The 22,583-nt window shown below is 39.8% G+C and overlaps 1 long non-coding RNA gene across 1 annotated transcript in view; it reads right to left on the bottom strand.

The window, feature by feature from the left end:
- Window positions 1-4,725: 4,725 nt before the first annotated feature.
- LOC140667380 (uncharacterized) overlaps window positions 4,726-22,583 on the bottom strand; it is an 87,418-nt gene continuing 69,560 nt past the window's right edge. The window contains exon 3 of the long non-coding RNA XR_012046997.1: window positions 4,726-21,405. This is a non-coding gene — a long non-coding RNA (uncharacterized lncRNA). The remainder of the gene's footprint in view (window positions 21,406-22,583) is intronic.

Raw genomic sequence — 22,583 nt, 5'->3', positions numbered from 1 at the left:
CGTTAATGATGCTGTAAACGTGGCCTACATAATAGATGCTCGCCTGTAATAGGCACTCGTTCCTGTTTTATCACTGACAAAAGATTCATTGTGAGTCTCTGCAATGTCGAACATGTTTCTTTAATCGACCTCGACGATATCGATAGCGATAATCAGGTCAGCTGATATTTATTCGACTTGCCTTCAACTTCTTGCCAAAACATTCACTTAAAACTCTTGCTTTTTAACGAAACTCTTCTTATATCAGAAATGTTTAATCAAAGTGCAATCGTGTCTTATAATTTTAAAATGGAATAAAATGATGGTTTTCTCATATATAAAATTTGCGATAGATATATATATATATATATACATATATATAGTTAATTTTCTACCAGGTCTCGTATTCTGTTAGCAATTATTTCGTTTGAATGATCGCCAAGTAACATTGTATTTTTCGAGAAAGCTATTTAGGTAGAAATCGTAACACAAGCGGAACGCCTCTCATGGGTCCGAAATATCCCGACTACCCTCACGTGCCCAAGGGCAGTCAGCTCGAGTATGATTCATCCCCCGATTTGTTATTTTCGCATTAACCAACTTTCTCTCTTCACCCTCGTGGGGATTCCTTTCTGATTCGCGCGGATACGAATGTGTCCGATAGATGGAACGCCATTATCCAGTTGTTGGCGCGCTAACATCTTATTTATGAAGGAGCCAGTCATTGGCGCGCATCTATCAATTTACTACTAACGAAAATGTAATACACGGTGGTGTATTTTTGACTTTTGTTGTATCCATATCATATTTTGAAGATATCATGTGGTTTGCACGAAGATTGATAATTTTCTCGAATAACATCGTAATAATTGAATCTCCTTAATTTTAAATTTATTATTATCTCGATATCAACGAATTACGATTAATGCAGAAAAAATTTCTAAGTCATATAGTGCACTTACTCTTTCTACATTCCCTGGTACGATACTAATGGGTTCTTTTCGTTCTTCAACTACGTAAACGTAATTAATCGTTACATTTCTACCGTACAGCAAAAGCTGCAATTATATCGTTATACTTATGCCATTGCATAATCGCTAATAGCATCCCGCTTGACAGCATCCAAGTCGTAGAATAAGAGGACTGAGATAACATTCATCATCTACCGTGAAATTCAAAGAGAGCGAAACGCCACGCGCTCGTTTAATATGCGTAATCTTATTCGCAATAAGTATCCCCTCGTTCGGATAATTAGTTCAAAAGATAAGTATAATTGCGACTTCATTTCCTTTTACATTCAAGAACTCATTTAATATTATATATTCAGTGTATAATGCGCTTTCGTATTAACAATTAAACAGCCGTATTTTTCATTATCGTACTATCAATACGACGTACTATCAATAAGACATTATTTTACGAACATTATTCTTCGTCGTTGTATTGTCTTTGAACAAAAGAACTTTCAAGTTTCAGAAAAAAAAATATTTTTACAACAGTTTCTTCTTCAGTATAATTTATCACGCGTACGAGCACTTTGTTCTGGATATCCCTTTAGGTTACGATGCCCTACGGTGCATGTGCCAACATTTAATGCTCGACGTTGCTATAAAAGTGACGGTTGCACTTGTACGTGGAGTCGACTGACGACGAGCGTGTTAAATCGTAATGGGCGTAAAATTGCACGTCGCATTGCGAGAAGCGCATGCAAAACAAAAAAATAATAACAACAAACGAGTCAGCATTTTCTTCTAGTAATGTAAAGACACTCTAGTTCCTATAGAACAAGAAATGCATTGACCGTAGGAATAAATTTTCCGCTCAGTAAAAATATGAAACGAAACTTGCGCAGAAATATATTGCAAATATTCCAAAGTAGTTTCATATTTGTGTATGATTTTGCAATAAATGTGCAATAAATATGATTACAGCGCTTGCCATACAATCTTAATGAGATTCTCGTGTCGCATATCGCGACGGTACTTATAACAGCGCATGTATTGAGTTCAGAATCAACGAAAGAGAGAGAGAGAGAGAGAGAGAGAGAGAGAGTGAGAGAGAGAGAGAGAGAGAGAGAGAGAGAGAGAGAGAGAGAGAGAGAGAGAGAGAGAGAGAGAGAGAGAGAGAGAGAGAGAGAGAGAGAGAGTCCCGTATCCTTATTGTCAGTCACGTGGCTATATGAGATTCCTCGGATCGCAATCTCGCCTTATTTCCGCGAGAGAGAGAGGCGCGGGATGTTGGTAGATGGAATGTACATACATGTAAGGCGGATCGCGCCAAACGCATGGAGGGAAAAGCTCACGAACGTTACTATGATGGCGTGTAACGCAATAAAGTTGTACATTTACCTTCCGCGCATATGTGTGTGTGTGTGTGTGTGTGTGTGTGTGTGTGTGTGTGTGTGTGTGTGTGTGTGTGTGTGTGTGTGTATGTTACGAAATGCGTAATTTAGAATAATTGAAATACACATGCCGTAGGTTGGATTAGCTTGGATCCGATTCAACAATTGCTTCAAAGCAATTCGATCGCTTTGCACGAAGTATCGAAGTATCGTTTCATCTCGCTTTTATCGACGCACCTTTGGGAAACAACTAGTTAACGTGGATACTGTTGATCAAGTAATGCTACTACCGATTTGCGGTTCCTCTCTTGTGTACTTATGCTCGTAATTTCTCATTAACTCGCGGAATTCTCACGCATTGTGCGCTTTATCGCCCGTGTAATCGCCATCAATATTACGTAAAGTGAGACGAAATCATCCGCGTAACATTTATACGTATTGCAAAATTTATCGATACAATTGCTCGAGCCATAATCACCTATATCGATGGTTATATCATATAATGTCGATATATTACATAATCGAACACAAGGTGAAGGTGATACAGGGTAATTAGATCGCCATTTGATTCTGCCATAATTACCCGATACCGGGTACGTAGTAAAGATTCCAGAAGCATAGCAATTTCCAGTGAGAATAACGCGATTTATCACATCGACCTCTATATACCAAAGTTCAAGGTAATATTCAGATCCGGAGCGCGGTCTGGTCCCTGGAAGAGAGTAATTCTCCTCGCTTCTCGCAATCACGGCCGAGATTGTAATCGTGTCGTTACACGCGGTAAGGCCATCCGTTTCATGGTACCGAGCTCTGAGAAAAAGTCTTCGGGCGATAGCACGGCTAATCAGAATCCGGAGACGCGGTAAGTGAAGAGAACCGGCCGCTTAGACACGCTTCTGAAGTCCCAGCGAAGCGTAAAGTAATCCGGTGCCGTACGCGGGTTCCCAAGGTATCACCTCGAATCGTTTCTACGACGCCGAGGCGGTAGATTATTAATTGTAATTAAATTCAGAGAGCCGGATAAGAGAGGACCGGTGCGGTTTAAGCGGCTAATTCGCAGCCCATCGCGCTGCTATACTCTTAGAGATCCTCGTATTTTACGCCTCTAAAAAAATTATCCCTAGCCACGACGCTTCAGTGTAACGGATTTAGCGAACCGCCGCGGGTCTTTGAAACTTTTAACGAAACGAGACTTAATAAGGTGCGGTTTAACGGCTATTTTATCAAAGGTTACATGTGTGTTGTGCGAGGGCTTTTCCACCAGCTGCGCCTTGAAGCAGAGATATAAGAAAGCTGATCTGACCGTTAAAGAACGCGCAACATCGCATGTAAATTCATTTATCGCTCACATGTTGAATTGATCTATTCAATGATAGAATTGCAAAAATTTCAACCGTAATAAAAAGATTTTAACAGCCAAAGTTATCCGCGCTTTCTCGTAACGTGAAATTTTTCTCTCGATCCTGTCTCTCTTCCGGCTGCCTCAATTTTATTGTGTAACCACGACACATCGACAAGGTAGGCCCATCCAAAACAAGCGACAATCACGACTGCGGTTAATAATTCGGTACCACAAAACCATGTGCGAGAGGGCGCGATAGGCGAAACATCGGGGTACTGCGGTCGCGACGTAAAACCACGAGTCCGATAAAATCCGACGCCGCAGCCGAAATATCGTCCGGCTCTTTTGCGTCGAATCGCTGACGTGCAAGTAAGTTTTTCCGACGAATTAATCCTATATTGGACACAGATATAAATATACCCTATTACGCAAAAGTTATTCAACTACCAATGTTACAATAGGTGAATATTAAAAACTGCTAAAACTAATGCCTAGAATATTCTTGAATAAAAAACAAAGTGGACACTTTTTGATTAATGGTCAAGTCGGTAGAAAAGAAAAAAGATGTGAAATAAATTAATAAAATTGTTTTAACTCTAAACATTTGTTTGGATTAATATTATTAAATATAAATATATTTATATATTTATAGCATAATATATAAAATACACATACACATATATACAATAAATATCTATATATATAATTATTAGATCGAATGTCATTATTCTAGAAGTCTTTTTCAAAGGTTATTTCAAAAATGCATCTAAAAAAATAGCAGCTAAAATTGTAATTTCAAAATTTAATTGAATAAAATTTCTTATAAATTCAGTCTCGTCTTCTTTCGTTCTATTGTTTTTATGTCTTATATTTTTTTTTTAATTTTAATGTCTGTATATTTGTGTGTGTGTGTGTGTGTGTGTGTGTGTGTGTGTGTGTGTGTGTGTGTGTGTGTAATTCTTGAATTGGATTAAAAATACATCGAATAAACCAAATATTTTCAAATCAATCCTCAAAACTTTCGATCGGTTTTCGTAAAAATCTTTCAAAAGCTTTATATCAATACCAACCGATGCAAAATAAAAAATGTTATCTTCTAGAGACATATCTTCGTATCACAACACGTTATGCCTTGGAAATTCATTATTCATTGCCTGTGATCCAGAATCGCAGAACATACGCTTGAAGAAAGTTCGATGAGTCTGAACGATGGAACAATTTCGAGTTTTCATAAAGCGTCCGCGTGTATCTAGTGCATTACTTACGATAATCCCGAGCCACGGTTGTCGGGCCGTAGAGTATGAAACCGCAGACCAAAGCCGAGACGAGAGTAGGTGCAGCGGATATGCTGCGCAAACTTATCGTTTAAGTTTTAATTCGAGCTGTTATTTATAAGCGTCATGCATTATCGTGTGCTAACTCGTAGCTAGAAAAGCAGCCGCATTTCCCCGACATCCACAAACCGCTTCGTTGAATCCCTATTCAACATTGTATTTTAGTCTGATTTTACCTATACGATGAATTATGCATAGCTCGCAATGGTATTCGCGCAATGAATGTACTCATTTGTAACAACGCTTTCGGAAAATGATTTGTTTATTTTTCAATGTGTACGCGATGTATTCTGGTCTCTTGAATTTCGTAATCATTAAAAGTTATTATCGCATTTTTGATGACTTGTACATAATACAATGGAAACGTTGCAATGAATAAGAATCTTTTTGTGTAAAAGTTGATGAAGGTACACGTAAAATATATATACTAATAATAATTTTTGACGCAAAACTAAAAAAGTAGCTATTAGGAACGTTTTTATGATTAATGTAATTGGTACCTGCTTGTCTTTGCGCATAATAATAATTTTAATAAATTTTTATTTAGTTTTATATGTAGAAAGTTATCGTATATTCTCACGCTTCTTGTCTCACACATTCTCCCTCTCTTTTTGTCACATCTACTCTTCGATTCTCGCCGTCTCTCTGTGGGGTGGTAGAAAGGTTAATGCAGTTACTCGGTTTCCCCTCGACCCCACACCTCGCGCCCCTTGCTTTCGCACAGAGAGAGCGTTAGGGCTCTTCCCGTCGAGACAGGCGTTGGAGACGAGCATTTTAGTAAAATGGCCTGAAAATGCAATTATCGGCTATAGGTGTGCACTAATGAATTGCCTACGTTATCTATATATAGATGCTTTTGAACAGCTTTACGCCGACTAGTGATGGTACGAATTCGGCAATTTTACGTAAAAATGCCTGTCTTTATTGGTCAAGCAAGGCTGGAAAGGATCCTTTAAAAGATGATGAAACGTGGCTGATACCACACGATAATTCGACTTACTGAGTGAGATTATGAGGGTCCTGGCCAAGGCCTCGGGCAAACACTAAGGACGCCATCGTTCAAGGGAATTAAATTATGGATTAATAAGGAACCCCTCTCGGGACCTAATATATTTATGCTGGTAATTCGCGTACCACCTGGTTCTACCGGGTTGTAAAGCTCGCAAACTCTCCGCTCTGGTTACACATGTAGCTGCCTCATAAAGCTGCATCTACGCTAGTACGAATAATTCAAACTTACTGTAGTTGTAGAATATACATTTAACGTAATAATTTTGTAACGCGTATCGATAAACCGAGTAAATTCTAATTCGCGTACAAATCGAACATTATAAAGACCAAGTATTACATTCTCAATTTTCGATAAACTGTAATTAATCCTGCACGATACCAGGATATAGAGTACTTACGACAAGTTATCTGAGAGCTTTGATTGTATCCGAGCTAACCGGTATGGTGGCAATGTTTAGCGGACAATAGCGCACGGAAGTGACGGTAAGTAACACTGGAATGACGTTAACGGAATCAGGTCAACGGTGCTCGAGACCGTCCGATTCTCAATAGCAGCGGCAGCAACCACGCGAAGCAGAGTTAGCGGGGGCAGGTGGCACCGAGGGATGTGGAGGAGAAGGTGGCAATGGCGGAGTACTCGAAGGTAGATTCGCATAGTGCTTACCGGTTTAGTTCACAGCTCGTGGTTTCCATCAGAGAGGATCTCGGGTGTCGGCGGAGTGAGCCCGTTGAAAGCACATCCGCTCTCGTTGGCTGTCGTCAAGCGTGTAAATAGAGCGCCTTGTTTATAGTTTGACATGGAATAATCATTCATCAAGCGAAGCCTTAACGAACCAAACGGACAAAGGATAGCGGATCGGAACGAGAAGTCGACCTCATTTTCGTGCACAACTCTCGGCACTCTGTCCAAACATCTCATATGTAAATTATGCCGTGACGTAAGAAGTGACAAGTAGCCGAGAATAAGTAATAGGATAGAGAGATCAAGCATCGTTCATCGTGATACCTTGCTATTGTACTTTCATAATCCAATATATAAATATAACATTTATATATTGGAATATAAATATTTTCTTCCCTTATTATATTTATTAACAATGATAAATGAATTTTTAATTGATAATAGTAAAAGTGTTATATCGTGTGTTGTATAGTACATTATTATGGTTCAAAAAGCACAAGCGAGAATCATATTGTGCTTGCATCAAGAAACATACCAGAGAAAATTAAACATTAATTTTCAAGGCATACCGTTCGCATTACGTTCCCGCAATCGGGGCTTAATCTCTTTGATCCTTCAAATTATGTCGTTACTGCAAGTTTAGTTAAGTTATATCACGCGTGTCGCAAAGGTACAGAAAGGAAAGGAATGTCGAGAACCTTGTTAGCTTCTTTGCAACATACTTGTCTTGATACTTTTCGAATCATCACCTTCTCAATCTCTCTCAGCTTAATCTACGTAATTTCGGGGATAGAGACATTGCTGGAAATTGCGTAAAACCAGAGTATCATCTTATCTCATTTACTCTTATTACTGCCTTAGTAATGCCTCGCCACCATAGGTCCTTGAAGCATTTCATCGCTCTCTTGACTCATAATCTGTCCATGGGATCAACATTGATAGGAGACACCACTCTTAATTAAACGTGCACGAGGATTTTATCAGCTAAAATCGGCGATCAATGCGATGAAATTTCATTTCGTTATCTCTCAGTTTTTTTTTGGCACGCGAATACATTTTTATCGATTTATTATTACATTTACTTTTGGAAATTTTCATATGATGGAGAAAATTTGTTTCTAGATATGACTTACATATATGATTCGTAAATTGCTAACGATACCTACTATATATGTGTATATCGAGATCTTTTATTCGCAAGCTAACCCTAATGAATCATTGCAATTATTAATCATATAATAAATTCATGCTATTATTCATAATGATCGTGATCCTTCTTTAGTTCGTGAAATAAATAGATGAAATACATTCACATTATATTTAACTTGTAAGAGATGAAAAATACAATTACGATTTCAAGTAAAATTTCTGTGTAAATACGAGTCGCATGTGCAATAATAGATCATTCACGATACTGCTGATATAAAACTCTTGAATCACAAAAATAACTGTAACTAAAGTATGTCTCGATTAGTATTTAGACCATTTCGATATCAAAGCGTAATTTCGATTTCGTAATTGATATTTCATTTGCATCGTTGTATTCGTAGAATACTTTATGTTATAATTTGATAAAAAAGATGTGTAAAAAAGAAATTTTAGAATAAACTATACAAAGACACTTAAATATATATTTAAATATGTTTACCATTTTTATTTAGCTCCTATCGAGCAAAATATTCTGCAACATTGAATATTCAATGTAATCTTAATGATATACAATATAATACGTATATCATAATGTGAATTCGAGTAAGCTTTTACGTCATATAGAGTATATTATGTGACCGAGTTACGGTAAATGAGCAGAAATTAAAATAAAGTGATGTGTCCACCAAAAATCAGCAGTCATCATGACCCCCAGTATGATCGTTGTTGGAAAATGTGGAAATAAAAGTGGAAATACTACCGATGCGCGAGAACGGCACGGAAATCGTGCTTCCCGCTACAATAAACAGGTTACAATTCGGCACAAATGCCACCGCAAACGTTTTTCATTGCGTCAGTAAAACGATGTGCGCTGTACAATATCACGCGCGCGTTCGCAGACTCATAATCCTTTCCATCAGACCAGTATTTATAACACGGTACAACTGATTATTTCATGGTGCAACAATTGTTGCGGCAATTGAATTTAACAAACTATTTGGAAAAAAAAATCGACAAATTTATTTTTCAATGGGCTCTATTTCTATGATGAGAATGATGGAGAAGATATCAATTTTCTTGTACGACAATAAGTAAAGTCAATTGGCGAATCTGGCGCGATACACACCGCAGACGCTGTGACCGGACAGTGGACTTCCCTTCGAGTTGCGGTGGGGCAAAGACCGACACCAGAAACGGCTCCGGACAGCCGTAGAGAGGTGCTTGATTCATGGCCGCAAAAGCCTCCATCTCCGTCCACGTCGGCCCCTCTCTCTTGCACGCGCACATAAATACGCTTTCTTTGTCCCTCTCCTTCACACATCCGCGCGGTCGAAGCCGGCCTACGGTGGCGAAGGCGTGCAGACCGTTCTCGGGGTCCGGGTTCAGCCCCGTATCTGTAGATGGCTCGATACGAGTCGGAGGATGGTAGGAGGTCCGGCAGTACATTTTGCTGCGGTCAAGCCGGTCGTCCACTCATTTGCACCCCCTTGTTCTCCCTCTCGGACCCTTCCTCCTTTCCCTATCTCTCTCTCTCTCTCTCTCTCTCTCTCTCTCTCTCTCTAATCCGCTCTATCTGCCTCGCCCTCTGCACCACCGGTCGGACGTGAGTGGCTATAGGCAACGTTTCCGTTCTCCTTTTTCGACCGTCTCGTGCGGTCGCAAACCACGCTCACTGATGATGTCGGCGGACGTGCGGTGTCGCTGCTGGTGCTGAAGTGACATAACAAAGTACCATAATAAAATGGGTATTATATGAGGTTACTATATATAGGGTCCAGCGTAGACGAAACGCCGATACCCGGACTTCGATGCTACCGAAGCGACGCACGAAAATACATCGACCAGTCTATTTATAGTGCGTCTATTTATCGGCTCCGTGTAATCCTGGTATTACGGATGATGATAGCGCGCGATATTATATGTTGAGCGTGACAACACTTTGTTAAAGCTCGAAAATACAATGTCGTGCTATTACTTAATTTTTATTAGAAAATTTGCGAAATTAAATATCATTTTATTCAGATCATTATCGCATCATTATTGTAAGGATTAAATAATATATTTTGCGCGATTCGTAATATACCGTTACAATCTGCGTGTGATGATTGAAATATATTTAAGTGACAATATTTGCCTTTTTGATTGAGAGAGAACAAGAAGGTGTAACCTCCCCGTGGGATGTATGCGGAACGACGGTTGCGAAACGCTTCGTTCGCCATAAAGTTAACGCGAGAACTCGCCGTTGCGAAACTCCTTGAGATTCCTTCGAGATCTCTTTACCCATCTCTTTCGCCTTTTGTCTTAAACGGAAGTCCGCGCGAGACGCGCAGCGCGTTTGTCCTTTTGGCAAATTCTCCCACCGTGATGGGAGAGAACATTTCACTGTCGGGAATTGTTACCGAGAGAACGAGCGCTCTCTCTTGATGCACTTCCCTCGAATACAAAAGCGCGCTCGTTACCCAGTTCTAAGATCGCGCGAAAGTGGGGTTAATAGGATTTCGCAACGCGCTAGACGCTACTTCACTATTACCAAAATTGATCGCGATCGTTGTCAGTTTGAATCATTCAGCAAAGCTTATTCATGTTCCGTTCAGTTGTTAGCGCACTAGATGCGTCCAATTTCAAAGCCGGAGCAACGAACTAACTTTTTCCATTTCGCTTCGCCACATTTACAAAGCAGCAACAAATTATTTGACTTACAAAGTTGTAGGATAAAAGAAGTATTCTAAAGGCAATATATTCTCAACGTACTAGTACCGTCATTCACTTAACGGAAATGCACATTATGAATTTTGAGAAACAATTCGCCTACATAACAAAGTTTATCGTTGCGCATATTAATTGGCAACGATGTACACATCATATCACAACTGCCGCAACTCGATGTTAATGTTGCGAGTTCTCAAACGGGAATATTCACGTTGAATAACATGCTCCAGTTACCATAAACCAACGACAGCAGCGAGATAAAAATAAAATCGTGGAAGCGCCGAACATTGCATGTGATGTAATACCAATTTTCAAATACTGGGAAATATTTGCAGCATAAAAACAATGGCCTAAAATTTCGCTTAACCGTCGTTTTTAGTCAATCAAGAGTTGTAATTTTCTACTAAATTGTTAAAAATTGATTTCGCTCAACGAATTCCGACAAAGACAAATTTACAATATTTTTTGCTTAAATGTTTTTTAAAAATATTATTTATTTAAATAAAATATAGTTACAAGTTAAAAATTATATATATATATATATATATATCTTATAAACTGAATAAAAAAATTATCGATGCGTGCTTCGAATGTAATCAGAATATAATGTTGTATATTATTCATATCCCGAGCGTGTACAAAAGTAACTTGATATTGAATTCCGCGACGATGACTTACGCGAGAGTTGCCTCCTAGTGTACAACCATAACCGAGTTACGAGACGCGCCGGAATAAAGTGCCTTCGCGAAGTTAGTAATACTAGTTATAGAGGGAATTGTCTCGAGAGGAGAGTATGTTACCGCCAAGTATGGCGGTGTAATGGGCGGCACGTGGGAAATGCTGGCGTACTATGGCATTAACATAAGTGCCATAACGCCTAACATGCGGCAAAGAGAAATTCCAATGATCTTGCATCACTGTGGCGCCAAATGCAATAAACAGTTTACGAGAAAGAGAGAAAGAGAGAGAGAGACAGCTCATAATTTAACAGAAACTCCGTATGTAGAGTGACTAGCCTGAGTAGATTTAATCGCTCGTTGCATACATTAAGGATGACCTGATGCGTAATCGTTTGAGTACGGGACCGTTAGATTTCTCGCCGAGCACGCGAAACGGTATTATCTTGATACACGTTATCCCGGTAAATCCTCGACCCATTATTGGACGTATTTATCTGCTTTCTAGCTTTGTTGAAGCGCGCAGAATGATAAATCAACCGCTCATCTTTTCCAGCATTCAGCAGCTCATCCTCAATATTGCATAAAGGTGAGTTTGTGCCAAGCAGCGCGATGATGAGAGATTTATTCGCGGATTTATTCGGTGCGATATTAAATAAATTATTACATACTGGATAACGTTATTAACTTGTCGTCGCTCTGTCGTTTGTTCCGTTCCGTTCTGTTCCTTTCGCAAATATATATAAAGCAATTTTCTCTAGCAGAGCAATTTTTTTTTGAATATATACAGCATTAAAATATTACTTCAATGGTAAAAAATGTTCAAGATGTAATTATGTCACGGACAGTGCAGTGTGTGTAAATAAGAATATTAACGAGTAAAATGTATATAAATGAGATAGTATGTGTACTGTGCATACAGCGACTGCCAAACGACTGCGAAGGCGAGGCGGATGGCAAGCGCATTTTCACGCGGAAATGTCAGATGAGAAAAATTCGGGCAAACTCATCGAATCAAGCGAGCGATGTAGCAAGGGATGCGCGACGTACACGTCCGTAGTTCATCGTCGTTTTCTCGTTTAACGCTACAACGTTCCCCCGGGAGTGAGACAACTCAGGCGTGTTTGCCTTCCTCCGTACTTGACTCGACGATGTCCTGTTCAGGCCGCTGGAAAACTGGGGCAATAACGGGTGATTGGCAACTTTTAAAATAGCAGCCCGCGGAAATGCCGACGGGGTGACGCGTGTGCATCGGAAAGTCGATGAAGAGTTCAAGCAACGCGTCAAGGTGTATGTCACCGGGGATGAAAGCGCGCGTGGATGCACCGGAAGTTTTGGAAAGTCAATATGTCGTCGTCGTCGTCGTCGTCGTCGATGTAACGGTACTCGGAATTTTTCCTCGAACGAAAACGAACAGGTATTTTCGATCCGGCGGAATTATTTTCGAAGAAGTCGACCGCGATAAAAGTGAAGCAAGTTGCAACTTACGACATTCACCGACAAAACTGATATCCGTTTACGCGCAACTACTTGCAATTTTAATAAAACTTTCCAAGACCGGACACAAACATTCCACGCGAGAACGCAGTAAAAACATTCCCGTGACGGAATTTTGACATTTTTTGACGCTATGCGCTGTAATATTGCGTCACTTTCGTGACACCGTGTCTCTATCGTAATGTTTGCAAAATAATTTTCAAATTTCTTCTTAAAATATGTTTGCGCTAAAACGTTTTGTTAAAGTTTTTCTATTTCTATAAAACTTTTGTACTTTCATAAATATTTCCCGATCAAACAGAAGATTAAGAATAAGATAAGATTGTAAAAATGTCTTAGAAATCAACAGCTTCCGTAAACGAATGAAACTCGCAGACGCATTAATCTCGGTTTTGATTTCCGCTATTCCGCCGAAGAGGGGCAAGGATCGCGGGCGTAGATGTGCACGAATGTGCCGAAATTCACTTGGAGGCCATAATACCCAGAATTTCGGAATTAGCACGGCTGCCGACGCCGCCACTACCGCACAATGGAATACATTAAACGGCCTGCACATTCCGAAAGCTAATAAAGTCTGTTACCGCTTATTACACCTCCGTGGATATGCAAGTGGATCAATACACGCGCTATACATGTCACTTGCCATACATGGAAAACATTTATGCGTTTGCATATACATATACATATATAACGCGTTTGAGCAAAATAATTTGTAAGTTAAAAATAAAACATTTTCTCTACCTCTCTCCCTTTCTATGTATATAAAGAGAGAGAGAGAGAGAGAGAGAGAGAGAAAATTTTATTTTTAAATTAAAAATTATTTCGATAAAACGCGTTATGCGAAATAGATTCCCAAATTTTGAAAATAATACCGTCAAGGGAAGTTACTCGAACGGTATTTTACCAAAAGAACTTAGAGGTACGATAGAGCAATGTATCGTGGATGCATTCGCACGTATTAGATGCAGGTGCGGTAACGAAATACATTCGTATAACTTTATCGCGACGACAGGATGTCGGGTATTACGATTTATCGTAACCACTTGGCTGATAATCAGGTGCGCCCTAACGCGTTATTGAGAATCTTCTTGCATCGCCGTCTCACTCATTGCGCCACGAAGAAGTTTCCGATAAAGCTTTTCTCTTCTTTCCATTCCCTTAACTCTCTCCGTGCACATGTACGCGTGTCTCGAGTGTAAGAAGAAAAAGATAGATAGGTGTAGATAAGGAGAACGACGAGAGGCGGCGTCGTCGCTGGGAGAAAAGCGGCGACGGAGAGGTCGCCAGGGTGAAAGTGGGTATAGTGGAAGGAGGAGGAGGATCCGTGTGAGAGCAAATCTTTGTCGTAGGAAATCGACCGTCACGCTCGACTGGAAGCTTTCGAGAGCCGAGCACGTTCCGGTGTCGATTCTCGACCGATCGTGTCAAACAATAAACGCGAGTTTATTTCGTGCGATTCAAAGATACGAACTCGCGGATTTACCATTGACGTAACAACGTAAATAATATAATTTTATTTTTTTTTTTATATATATATATATATATATTCGTTTTTTTTTAATTTACAAATCGCATCTGTTTTGTCGTTCAACATTTGTTGAAGAGAGAGAGAGAGAGAGAGAAAGAAAAAGAGAGAATAGAGCTTAAAGAAAGAAAGTAGATTAAGTTAACCACGATTAAGTCTATATTAGTGAAATTAGTCTCGAGCAGTCGAGTGTATGTCGCGACGCGACGCGCGTTTACATACAATGATGCGCAGCATCCGGCATCCGGGAATTAACGCAGCGAGTGCTTTTACAAATCCCGACAAAGAGAGGGCTGTGGTAACAATAAGCCGCGGGGTAAGTGCTTACAAACACCGAAGGGAGTTGAGCGTGCGCGCCTGCTCCCTGTCGTCCTCGACGTCTCCACCATCCTCGTAACTATCTCCCCGTCTAGCTCTAAACGGACGAAATCTCCTTGTCAGCATTTAACAGTGCATTCGCGCGCGTCCCTATACTGCTTATACCGCTATACGAACGAGCTTCACGTGTGACGCGAGTGTGGTCTGCGCGTGTCGTGCTAAATTATGAATATTAATATATGTAAGGGAGGAGAAAATATTGTTGCACAATATTCGACCGAAATATTATTATATAAATGGATAGTTCTCTCATATATAATTTAGAATATAATAATTTTAAAAAATTTACTTCGTACCGTGTGTAAAAAATAAGTTACAAGACACATGTATAATGACATTTACGACATCAATTGCCGTGCATTCACCCACAGCACTTAATGTCACCTTACATTCGTCTGTACCGGTTTGACTGGTTCTGTCAACTTGACAGAAATGTCAAACCAACATTTGTTAAAGTCACTAATATCACATTTTTCTTCCCACGAACATCTCCCGCGTATAGACGCACGTTAAACTTTAATGTCTCACGAACAGTAGTACATTTCCTTGCGCATGAGAAAATTATCTCTCATTCGTTGTTATATTTCAAATATCGGAGAACGGTCAATGTCATTCTCCGACCTCGCGATAGTGTAATATATCCATCGTATCATGCATGGATGGCATAATGTTCGCTTACAGAACCTAGGTACGCGGTGGGTCCGATATCTGGTGAGCGAGACGCATTATCCCCGGGGAAGCATCGTGCGGTCGGCGAACAATACGGCGGTCTAAAACAAAAGGAGGGCGGCGTGTTCGTCCGCGAGAGAGTGCGGTCCCGGCAGAGATAAGTAGTATCTAATGCAGAAACGTTTAACAGAGGCAACAACCTTGACAGGCGGAGGTCGTCGAATGGAAATTTATGCTTCGCCACGCCGGTATAAGCGAGATTTACACGAGAGGGCATCTCCTTCCTCTGTTCGACCGAGTCTTCCGGTACATAACCTACGCCATATTCTCCTTCTTGTTTCGTCTCCTTCGTCTTTTATCGTCCCTTCTCCCTACCCTACTCCTCCCCGCACACCATGCGCCGTCAGCGCGGCTGAGTTATACAGTGATTTGTACTTTTGATTACGGAACTTTGGGGGAGACGTAGCACAATAGTTCCGTCGAGTCGACGAGAAGAGAGAGTGGAATGAACGTCGGCAACTCCGGATATCGCGGAAAATAAAGGGACAGTATCTTTACGCGGTAAACAGCGAGTGTCTGCGTCGAGCTTCGATCTTTTCTCGCCTACTACGCGATACACGACTTTATTTTTCCTCGCTTCACGGCCGGCAAAATGTCAGTCAGCAGGAGTCGATTTTCTCCTCACTATCGTCGCGCGATTTACTATCGTATTTCTCTCTGACGTATTTCTCTCCATAAGCTGTTATTGTCGTCATCGATGTCGCGCCAGCGTCGCATTTCTAATGCAAGAGAAATATAGCATGTGTATTCTACCTGTTATACAAAACGTACTTATCGTTTTCCCCCGCGTGTATATAAAGGAGGGGAGGAGAGGGGAGGGGGTCGACAAGGGATTCCAGTCCACTTTCCACGATTCTCGCCTCTCGCGGGAGCGATTCAGCGCGAAATTAATTTAACGTGAATTAACAGGGCAAAAAGGTGTGCCTGTCTCGGCGTAGTTCGAGTAACGCGAGCAACTTGGAGGAGACGAGACAGGAATATGCACTCCGTACGAGCACTTCACCAGGTGGTCGCCATTCGCATTATGAATTCCCGTATGCATTACAGAGTAACCCAATTTCTCGGAATTATCGCTGTGTACGTCGTTCTCAAGTCAGATAGTTGCTTGATACTCAAGTACATAAAGAAGAATGATCAAAGTTCGTGTGAGAGCAGCAAAAAAAGTTTTCTTGAAAAGAAAATAAATTAAATCAAAAAATTATAAAACAAAATTGCTTGGTCTCTTTGTTGTATTTGCAAATACATATAGTTTCTATTTTAATCAAATACATTAATTATTGTATTATATTTTTATGAATTTTTGTAGTCAGTTATTAGTATCTTAGATAATAGTTATCTTAGTTGTGCTTTTGAAAATTGTTATTAATTATAATTAATGTTTTATACATGTATATGTGTATTGTACATAGACGCGAGTTTTGACTCTCATTAACTGAAATATCACGATAACACAACTAAAAGCAGACTGAACATCATTAATTCGCATGGAAGCGTGTCCGTCTTAATTAGTAACTCTCGAAACAGAAATAGCGAAACAAAAAGCATTAACTGCGATCCAAGCGATTAGCTTTCTTGCATCTCAAACGTATAATCTTCAAATTCTTTTCCCTCCCTTTAATTACGCCCACTGAAAAACCAACTCTTTAGCAATTGTGCGGCTTTTTCTTCCGTTAAAGATGCACGTACGTATATATGCACCGCATATTTTTAACATAAAATTTTTTCTCTCGCTGCATTCTGCTCTCGTTTCGACTAATGATCATCCTTATCACTGCAGCTACATTGCACAAAAATTAATCGCTAATTTATATAATTTTGCTAAGTATAAAAATCCTAGTGGCGTTTTCCCCTGAAGCGCAGTCGGATGTGACTAGTTTGTCGGTAACGATTAGTCCAACGAGTCGCGGCCGGAAACGAAATGACGCCGCGAAATTGCTCCGCATCTATCACCGATCGCCGATTCTTTTGTAGGAGAGATCGAATACAACGCGTTGCAGCTGTTGACCGGCTCTGTGAATTTCGACGATCAAGTTAATTAGTCGGCGCGTCAGCTGAATGTATTCAAGCGCGAGATTACTCTCGATTACTACCGTTAAATTAAACAAATTCTGCGAATGATCAATTTTCTGAGCGCCGCGGATGGTATCTACGGAAAAAGAATATGATCGTGCATGTTCGTGTAAATAAACGCCGTACTATTATGAAAAGTGTGAAAAATTATATAGCAATAAAAAATGAAATAAATGTTTTAATATTATTATTTATATGTTCTTATTTAGTAGTTGAATAACTCATTTTTCATACATCTCTATCGGGTAGAAAAATTAATTTTATAATGAAATATATATATTTTATCTATGTTATAAGCATCATATCAATCCACATATCAAAATGTGCTTAGCAAAAAAAAAGATGTATTAACATAAGTGTTGCCTTGTCACGATGCTCGAGCGGATTAGCGCGTTAAAAACGTTTGTATTATTACAATTATTTTAGTGACAAATTTTATAATTGATAATATTGATCAATGTCTTGCTATAGTCTTTAAAAGTGGGTTAAAATAAAAGTAATTATATTACGTTTCGTTGTTTCCACATTTTATAAGCATACATTGTGAAAATTAATCTATTCATATTCTAAAGGTTGTGAAAAAAAGAATCGACGAAAACTAATATAAAAAAATGTTGGCAAATGTTGCAAATATGAAGAATATACGTAAAATTTTAGAAAAATTCAACCGGAAAAGGTCTGTCATGTTAAAGATCAATATTTATCTTATTCAGCGGTTTTTAAGGACATCATTTTTATAATAATTTTTTAGGAGAAATAAAATATTAAAATAACTATAAATTGATAAGAATTGATAAATTCACGAGATATTTGTAAGACATATAAGATCTAAAATATATTTTGTTCTGTTGAGGTCTCAAAACTAATATATCTTCTATGCACGCGATCGATTTACTGCACTGTAAAGTTTGCCTTGTACGAGTGAATTACATACGACCGTTATCGTCATTCCCGTCTGTTATTCGGTTAATTAGACGGCAGTCGCCGACGCACCTAAACTAGAAAAGAGTAAAGTCAATTGTGAACGATGGATCGATTTCCAGGAAGCGTCGCGTCCGCACGCAAACCCGGCTATACGTCGCGTGACGACGACGGGGAGGAGTACCAGGAGATGATCGAGCCTCGTACGGTACTGCCGACAATCAGTCGGGGTTAAAGTAACACGGGCAGAAATGTCCGTCTTTCCCCCGTCATTTGGCCGGGGACTTCGATCAAAAATTCCAGGCTCGTAACGGCTTTTATGGATAATAAAAACTGAGCAATCGGTGAATAAAGTCACGCGATTGTTTGATTACTCCGCAGGCTGTTTCTGTCTCTGCAGCGATGAAAAGACGGAGGGTACGGTATGTGAACAAAGTAAATGAAAATTTATTGCCTAACGCTTGACGAAAAATTTTTCACTAGGTGTAAATATTACATTCTAGAGAAGTATGCGTAGCTCTATAAAAATGCGAGAAAAATGCGTTAAACGTACGTTTGAAATTTAATGCAAATCTTACGAAAGGTACATTGTATAATTTCTCTAGCGTGCAAATTTTCCACACGAGTCTCATATCTTAAACTTCAACGACCTTTCAAAACGCGACGTTTTAAAAATTATTAGCTCGGCAACTTGTGTTTCTCTTATCCAATACGACAAGAAGGAAGTTTTCTGCTTTTATAGCTTTTCCGCTATATATAGCAGCAGTATTTGCTACACACATATTTCTATGCGTGTTTCTAAGTTGCTTTTATCTTCGGTATAAAAATACTCAATTCCATCTATATGTTGTGATATACTAAAATGTAGACAGATTTATGAACGCCGATTGGCACGAGCACTCCACGATGGGACAATACAAAGTATAAGCAGTATATTACGAGACACGCAATAATACACGTGCATGATGCACGTAATGAAGACTTGTAGTAAACTCGACTGCATCATATCTTTGTTTGCGATTCTATGGAAAAGACCATTCATTACAAATTCAATGAATGCGTGCGAATAATTCTAGGAAACGTTATTTGTGACTTAATCTAACGTTAATTGAAAATTGTAAAAAAATATCAAAAAATACAATAATTATATGACGAATGATATAAATCTATTCATAATTTCATCACTATCACATCAACGAATTATTCAAACGTGAGTCATGATCAAGCTCGGTAACGTGAAGAGTAATATTCAATTATCTGGATCTACCGGAGCAATGCGCGAAAGCCTTCCCACAGGACCAGCAAAGCGACGTCATAATAGAGGCGCACAACACAAACGCGCTTATGTCGAGGCTCAGATAGCGGTCGGATATCCTAGATCGATATGAATCGGAGCCCACCCGGGACGTAAGGACGCCATTTAATTTCCGAGGGCGCGCATGCACCGCCGGGAATTAATATAGATGGATATGAGTTATCTGCGATGCGCGTGCAGTGCCGTGCCAGGCATGCCGTTGACATGTATGACTCTCCCGTGATGGGCATCACAAAGTCCTGGCAGGACATTCGACCGTGTAGGGCGATAGATATCAACCCATTTTAACGTAACTGTCGAGCGAACGCTTTCAGATCTCTGAAACTGACACTGATGGCTTATCTCTCGTCGAAGCGCTGTGACGCGCCGCCGCTGAAATCCGCGACCGATAAAGTCGACAGGTCCTCGACTAAGAGATCGTGAGACAACAGCCAATTTGCCTGCGATTATCGATTTTTTTTTTTCCTTCGGCCGTTTTTCGACACGTCAGCTTAAAATCTTCGATAATCTCCGTGTTCTGCAGATAAAACGACATAATGACCCTGCGTTCTTACAGTTTGCCAGTTCTTTCGGATATAAATAGTGCATACAAAGAATTTAAAAACTATGAGAGAGATTCCAATAAAGTCCGAGTGGATTAAATTCGAAATATTCGTGTTTGAGCAATTTATATTCGTTTTGTAGAGCTCTCCGTTTCGAAAATTGCCTGAATAAGTTATTATTCCGGCCAAGTAAAAATTTGAAACTTTCTGTAATCATAATCAATTTCTCTTTAGCGACCAACTAGCTGAACAAACTAAAATAATATTTGCAAAAAGCACATAAAGCGAGACACGTATATATAACTTTATTCATTAAAACATTTAATCTTGTAGATGTGTTTTACCATGTTCATATTTACTCGCTACAGTATGTTGATATTTTCGCTAACTCGGGCAAAACTGAATAGTGTGTATCTCAAACTGCAATAATCTCGCATATGGATATTCATACGATCGTCTCTACCGACTTAGGTTTGCTTGCTTCGCATCTTCTTTGAGCTCGCTGAAGTACACAGATCGCAATATCGCCGAGGTCAATCTGCGGATCCCCGGCAAACGGAAAGCAAATCAAATTCCCGGTAAAGCATGCGCGCGTGCCAATTAGAGTATCTCAATGTGAATCCCGCTTTGATCAATGCATCGGGCACCTGAGTAATCTGGACCGTAATCGATCGCACTCTGAGAGATTATTATCGAGAAGTCCGCCGCGCATGTGCCGCTCGCGAAGCGATGAATCTCTTATTAGATATTAATTATTACACCCCGAAGCGAGATACATTCGAGATTTTATCAAACAAAGTTACGGTAGTAAATAATGCCAACTGTAAAAAAAAATATTGTAAACTTTCCGCGATTCGTCAAACGTTCATTTCTGCGAGTTTAATTCAGTTAGAAAATATTGTTCGACTCTAATTGGATATGCTGGAAGATGTAAGGGCGAAAAGTTCGCAAGAAATTATCGTTATTGGCGACGTAGAGGTCAATTCTCTCCATATATCGACCCAAAGGGGAAACGGAAAGAAAATTTCTCTTACTTAATTTAGTTCTTGATTAATCGCACGAGCCGACCAATTTACCTTTGCCACTGATTTCCAAGTATAAAGTTGCGAACGTACTTGTAATTTATCTCGCGGAATGTATGTACTCACCGAACGTCGTCGCAATGTTATGGGAAGCACATGTATGATTTTTGTTTACTCACCACCTGCAACAAAGAAAATGCAAACATGAATAAATAGCGACGGGACAGAGAGATATCAGATTCACTGTGAGTATATAACATGTGTATTACATGCTATACAATCACATGCTCGATGATACGCAACAGTGCCTCTCAGAGAGAAACGACGTTCACACTACGGATCACTTGTCTGGAAGACTATGCGTGCGCTCTGCTAGTCACGATCTTCTCCAATCGATCGTCAAATGGACAAAGCAAGCAGGGATTATCGTGTATCGTTTGTGTACACCGATTCAATTTCCAGGTGTGCTCAAAAGGTGAGTATCGGACTAGACTCGATTTCATTCATCCAAAGAGGAGAGCACGAGCTCTTCCACTATCGCTTACTTGAGGAGGGCGAAAAGTACCATGGCGATGAATCGCACGAAAGTACGTGGGACGAGAAAAAAAAATACAGTCCCCTTCAGGGTCAAAATACTCGTACCATAGGCCGTCTACTTTACAGGAGAACCCTTTCAGGTTTTAGGGTAGCAGAGCGCAAACATTTCTCCTCATTACCGTCACCACCGTCTCGCTGCTTCTCGCTTGATCTCGCCGAAAAGCTCCGCCTTGTTTCCAAAATTAAACCACGACGATGGCAGTACGTGAGCTCTTAGCCGACGGACGTTACGCCGACACGTTAGCTACATAGTAAACTTTCGTCACTCAAAGCAATGTCTCACCGTAATGACAAAGACGGATTAACTTGATCGTTTGCTATAACTTTACGCCGTACATAACGTGCGATACTCAACCACCTTGTGAAAACCGATGAAATGCATGCATATATTAACATATGTATCGGGTTCATTCTAGTGTACAATGTGTTATGCAAGTCACGGAAATAACATGAAATATTTATGTATTGTTGCCAGGAAAATAAATTGCTTCTCTACGTTTTATTCTTTAAAGATTCTCTTTCGACAAACTCTTTCAACCGCATCGAAGAACAGTGCAATAAATTTTTTTTTTCTTTTTTAGGTCTGAATGCTCTTATCGTTATTACGCCGCTCTATGGCTACAATGTCGTGAGAATATTGACTGCTAAGAGGGAAAAGCAACGCCGAGCCAAATAGTAGAAATAGGAAGCAGAACGGAGAAGAGACGAGTGCATTCAGGTTGAATGTGGAATATAACGGAGTGTACAATATATATATATATAT

Source organism: Anoplolepis gracilipes, chromosome 1, assembly GCF_047496725.1.
Source record: "Anoplolepis gracilipes chromosome 1, ASM4749672v1, whole genome shotgun sequence".
Classification (NCBI taxonomy): domain Eukaryota; kingdom Metazoa; phylum Arthropoda; class Insecta; order Hymenoptera; family Formicidae; genus Anoplolepis; species Anoplolepis gracilipes.
Note: the sequence above shows the minus strand (reverse complement) of the source record. Positions and strands in the feature narration are given on the sequence as shown.